The sequence below is a fragment of the Corylus avellana genome, chromosome ca1 (assembly GCF_901000735.1).
Source record: "Corylus avellana chromosome ca1, CavTom2PMs-1.0".
Classification (NCBI taxonomy): Eukaryota; Viridiplantae; Streptophyta; class Magnoliopsida; order Fagales; family Betulaceae; genus Corylus; species Corylus avellana.
The window spans coordinates 36,990,733-36,996,463 of record NC_081541.1 but is presented as its reverse complement, the minus strand read 5'-3'; positions in this window follow the sequence as shown (position 1 = coordinate 36,996,463).

Below are 5,731 nucleotides of genomic sequence, written 5' to 3'. Positions count from 1 at the left end.
GCAACCACTATTGCCCCTCCCGTCCTAGGTTTTTGGGGTTTGGATGAAGGACAAAAGACCCAAAGTGGAAACATCTGACTAATGTGTGGGAGTTTAGCATGTGAATTTCAACTTGTCCCTTTGCTTTTACTTTGTACCACAGACTCATTATGGAGGGCATGCACTAGGCAGGTAAAAATTATGGCCCCCTATAATTTATAAATATTTTTTTTTAGGTTCTATTTTTTTAATTGTTTTATTTTTATAATTTTATAATTTTTAATTATTTTTTTAGACATGTGACGACACATGTGACGAAGGTACTAAGTTGATATTTTTTCATAAGTCAAATACTATTTGGCATAGGATTTGAACCCCGGATAAAAATAAATAAAAAATACAAAAATACAAAATTTGATACTAAAAAAAGTAATTAATCCTAAATTTTAAGAATAAAGAGTAGCTGCAGTTTATGAAACATGACAAATTATAGGCTTTTAGAATGGTTTATTACCGTGTTATCCCTCAGTGCTAGGAGCACACACATGCATGCATATGTAAGCATGTAATTTTAGTATTAATTTCATTGTAGATCCGGAGTCCTAGCTACCACGTATTTCAGCTACCAATTTGAGTATTTACCGTAAAATTTTATATGAAATTTATATGTTCAAATAAATTTTAGACATTATACATGTACTTGGAATTTTATATGGGGTTTTTTATATTATTTATTCAAATTGCTAATAATTCAAGTTGATAGATATTGTTGGAAATCTTAATTCTGAAACGAAATTCCCTTGTTGTCAAATTTTGGTCCTCTTTAAATCTTTATTAGAGCCTATTTTAAACGGCTTTGAAAATAATTTAAGCCGATTTTTAAGTGCTTTGGCCTTTTTTTATTTTTTTTAAGCCCTAATATTTTGAAAACATATTAATTTCACATTTCTTTTGAAAACAATGTAAATATAACCTATACCTAATCCAAAAACGTCATTACGGTATTAAACACCAAAACAATGTGGTTTTGGTGAATTTATTAAATATAATATACATATATATAAAAATATAATTATAAATAAAGGGTATGCCATCTGTGGATGCGTATAGTCATTTTTACTAATCTCATCTGCATCCACCTATACGGATAATGGATAGCAAAATAGCAGATGTGGGCGGTTAATACTGTTTTTTTTTTTTTTTTGGGTACAATAATAATCACTTTGGTACCTTTAAAAGCTCAATTTTTTAAATCAGGTACTGAGGGGCTTTATTTTCCACATTATTATTTGTTTTAAAAAACAAGTTCTACATGACAAATGTAGGCATCCGTTCTCGTAATATTGAAAATGAATAATGGAAATTACATTATTCTTTTTACCCCATAATTATCTGATAAGGAAAGAGATTAATGAAGCTGAAACCCAAGCATGCATTATTGCAGGAATAAAAGTAGTAAATAAATTAACCCAAGCTAGCTCCTTCCTGCAACATATCCACCACCACATGCGCCCTCTGTTTTTAACTCTGATTCTGGATTGTGGATCATGGTCCCTTTATTTTTCACATTAGGAATTAGGATTGTGGTCCCTTTGTTTTTTACTCTGATTCTTCATGAATAACAGCTGGTTGACGTACGTGTTAATTTGACGTACATGTTCCAATGTGCAGGGCTTTCTTTTTTTGGCAACAAGCTTCTGGGTTGGAACTATAAATGACTTTCTGTTTTGGTTAACTGTCGGGTTAACCAGCCTTTTAGTAAAAAAAAAAAAAAAATTGAAAGCGCCTGAGTGAGTAATTTATTTTCATTTTCATTTAGGCATTTCAGGTTGCATTTTCATTTTCCCTCTCCTCCTCACTCTTCCCGGCCTCTCTCACTCACCTTCGGCCTCAGCCCCCCACCAACCACTTCCGGCACCGAACGCCACCCGCGCACCACCATCGGCGACGCCCACCGACTGCCACCAGCTCAGAGGCTTGTTTTTTCATGGTTTTATAGAGATTTATCTCTATGTTTGTGTTGTAATCCGTGGTATCAGGTATGGCTGTCTGATCAAATTGTTTTGATCCCCAAAGCTTAAATCTTTACCCTGTTTTTAAGCCAAAGCTTATACCTTTACCCGTTTTTAAGGGAAAAAAAAAAAAAAAAAAAAAACTCACGCTGAAGCGGCTGGCGATGAAGACTGGTTCAGAGAGTACTCTCTGACCTGTAGAAATCAGAAACAAAGAAAAATCGACGGCCTTTTCTCCGGCAGCCGGATCTGACGGGGCTACAACTTTCCCTGCTCTGCTTCTCTATCGCCTTCTATCTTCCGGTAAATCTTACCTATATCTCTACGTTTTTAATGTATATCATGGTAGCTGTCAGATCTAATTGTGTTGATACCCAAAGCTCAATTCATTCATATTCTTCTAGTATTCATAGTAATTTCAAGTGGGGGTTTATCTTCTTGCCTTCAGAGTGCATATTGAAAAGGTGGCAGCTTATTTTGTACTTGCATGCCGCTTTGATAAAATGCACCGCCAATTAACGCTACTAATGCTAAAACACCAAAAAATAAATCAGACCAATGTTTTTTAGGGGGCCTGATTCTCTTCAGAAAAATTATAACCAGCAGTTTGCATAGGTTTCATTTGCAGGTGAGTTTTGTCGTTAATCATCGTCCCAAAAGCTGTGAATCAAATGGTAGTTCTCTAGAGACCTGACATAACAATTTACAAGGAAAACTCAACCAATGATCCACAAAAAATTATCCACCAATAAGTCATTCATAGAGGTATAGGGATGTCCATATTCTATATTAATTTGTTACAAAAAGCACAAAGTGAGCAATGTAGCACTTCAAAACTCTTTTTATAGACTTAAAGGAAGCACATACACGTACAACGCCCACACGATAGAAACTAATTAAGGACCAAAATATTACATTTACAAACAAAACAAAATTAGTCCACTTGCTCCATCTTGCTCTCCCAAAACAAAATTAGTCCACGTTTTGGACAGTTCATTTTCAACCAACCCTGGTGCGGAGCGACCCATCTGGGCAGTTCTTCTTTTGTTGTGGGGATGATCCACTATGGTTTGTGCATTTGCCGCAGAGAAATCAACCCAAGGACGCCGGCCCATGGCCTGTTGGACCAGTGCATTCGGGTGGGTGAAGGATCTACCATGCAACACATCATTCCTACGGAACCAAACTTTCCTACGGAACCACACATCATCCCCTTCACAACTCTTGAACACTTCCTCCAACACTTGAAAAAAAGTTGGCCCAAAGGAGGAGCTTTTCTGAAACGCCTCACACATCCCTAGTAGAGGGCAGTCCCACAGGATATGGAAACTAGTTTCTTCATCTAAACCACATTTTCGTTTGCAAAGGTTGGCTTTAGAGCACTAGCAGCAGATGTTCTATATATCATTCCCTTCTTTATGTTTAGGAAAATTTTAAAAAAAAAAAAAAAAAAAAACTACAAAAACACCTCCACAACAAAAGCCCTACATTAAACCTAAACCAAAGGGCATCTACAGTGCTTCCCAATGTTGAGAAACACTGTAGATGCCGAATCTATTATTAAATTATAAACTAACTCATTCTCTCTCTTTCACATGTCTCTACAATTCTCTCTCCTCTTTCATTGGTTGCAATGATAAAAAAAAAAAATATCTAATTCATATAGGAAAAAATAAGAGAATCTATTGTGAAGTGTTTTTTTTTATAAGGAATCAAAAAGTAGGCATGCTCCCAAAATAAAGTTATTTTCTTCATTAGGGATTTATATCTTCTAGGGGTGGAAGGAGGGGTTGAGTCGTTGAGAGGGGTCAAACCCCCCTCCTCAACTCCCCAATTGTTTTTTAATTTTTGTTTTTTTTTAACCCAAGTATAAAATTTTCGAATTATCTGGTTGCCTACCCTCATCCACGCATCTGGGACAATTGTTACTCGCTCATCATAGGCAAATGACTCAAGCGGCATTGGAATATTTTGAATTTTTTCTGCCATAGTTTCAGCCTTTCAACTTTTAGATTTAGATTAGAGATGATGGAGGAAGACGATGCAACTTGACCCACAATACCCCTTTATATGTTAAATGCAATGTTTAATTAAGTTTTATTTTTTGACTTTTTGTGTATCACTAACTTTTTTTGGAAGGGTGTGTGGTCCACCATTTTGGGCATGTGGATTTTTGGTTGAGAGATCAAACTCCAAAATCTTTCCAAAGTCCAAACCAACGCAACTACTTGCAAAAAAAAAATAATAATAATAAAAACATTTTTTTCACATAAAAATAAAAATAAAAACTTAAGGCAACTTTAAAAACAAAAGCCAAAAGTATATAAGATTCCAATCAAGAAGGAAATGCCGAGTAAGAGAAGGGCATTGACAATGAAAAACAAAATTATGAATTGCGATTTAAACTTCTACGAAACACTGAAACTTTTTTAGTATGCTCCTTTTTTTTGTTTTTTGTTTTTTGTTTTTTTGTCTTCAACCCATTCAACAATTAAAATAATTAAACTTTTATATTTAGATTGCTTAATTAAATTAATTTTTTTATGAATATATATAGTTTTTGTTACATTTTTTCTTTAATTGGATGAAATATATAATTGCAATTACCTAAGATTATAGAGAAGTTCTTTGAACTTTAATCAAATTCTAAAAAAGCTCGTATTGAAATAGATTTAACAAATATGTCCATAGATAAAATTCTCATTACCATCCTAGTGATATAAACCAAATCCAAAAACAATTGAATAAACAAACTGACAAAATAAATTAATTATATTTTAGATTTATATGTTTTAGAAAACTTTTAATTTTTTTTTTTGAATTATTTATCTACTTCGTTAGTTATATTTTTTTTAAAATATTTTTAATTAATTTTTGGACAATTTTAAATTTTTTTGTTCATAAATAAAAAAAATGTATTAACCCTTGAATTGAACCAAAATCCTGGCTTCGCCACTGATATCTTTCACAGGGATCCCCACATCTCACTAGAAGCCACTTTGGTAGAGCATTCTACCTGCCTCTACAACTCCCTATCTTTTGCAATATAATAGGCACTTTTGAGAGTAAACACCATTTATTTTTGAAAATTTGTATAATAAGTCCATGAGTCAACCTTTCAAAATTTTTAAATCCTTAAGTTTTTTTTTTTTTTTTTTCAAAAATTTACTCTCTGAGTCAATGGAAATAACAATAAAATTTCTGCCATAAAAAATTTTTAACAGTCGTTAGTCAAATTCAAAACGCACTGTTTCACCCCCATTAAAATATTAATTTTTTATTAATTTAATTTTAAAATAAAATAAAAACCCCCAACCTCTATGGGATGGCCCCACCCCTGGGGTGACTTGCGGCCACTCCTAGGGGTGGCTTCGAGCCACCCCCTGGGTGGTTAGGGCTGGCTCGCTGCCACTTTGTGGATGGTTAGGGGTGGCCGTGAGCCACCCCAAACCTCCCATAGGGTGGTCGCCAACCACCCCAAGGGCTTAGGGAGTGGCCTACAGGCTACAGGCCACCCCAAACCACCCAAGCGATGGCCGCAAGCCACCCCAGGGGTGGGCAAACCACCCTTGGGGTGGCGAGGCCATCCTTGGCTATAGGGGTATTCAAACAGTTATAATCGTCGACTATTGGCTATAACCGCAACCGCAACCGACTTGGGTGGTTATTGATTTTTAATAACCTTAACCGCAATTGTCTAGGTGGTTATCAGTTATTTTATAACTGAAGGTTAGCGGTTA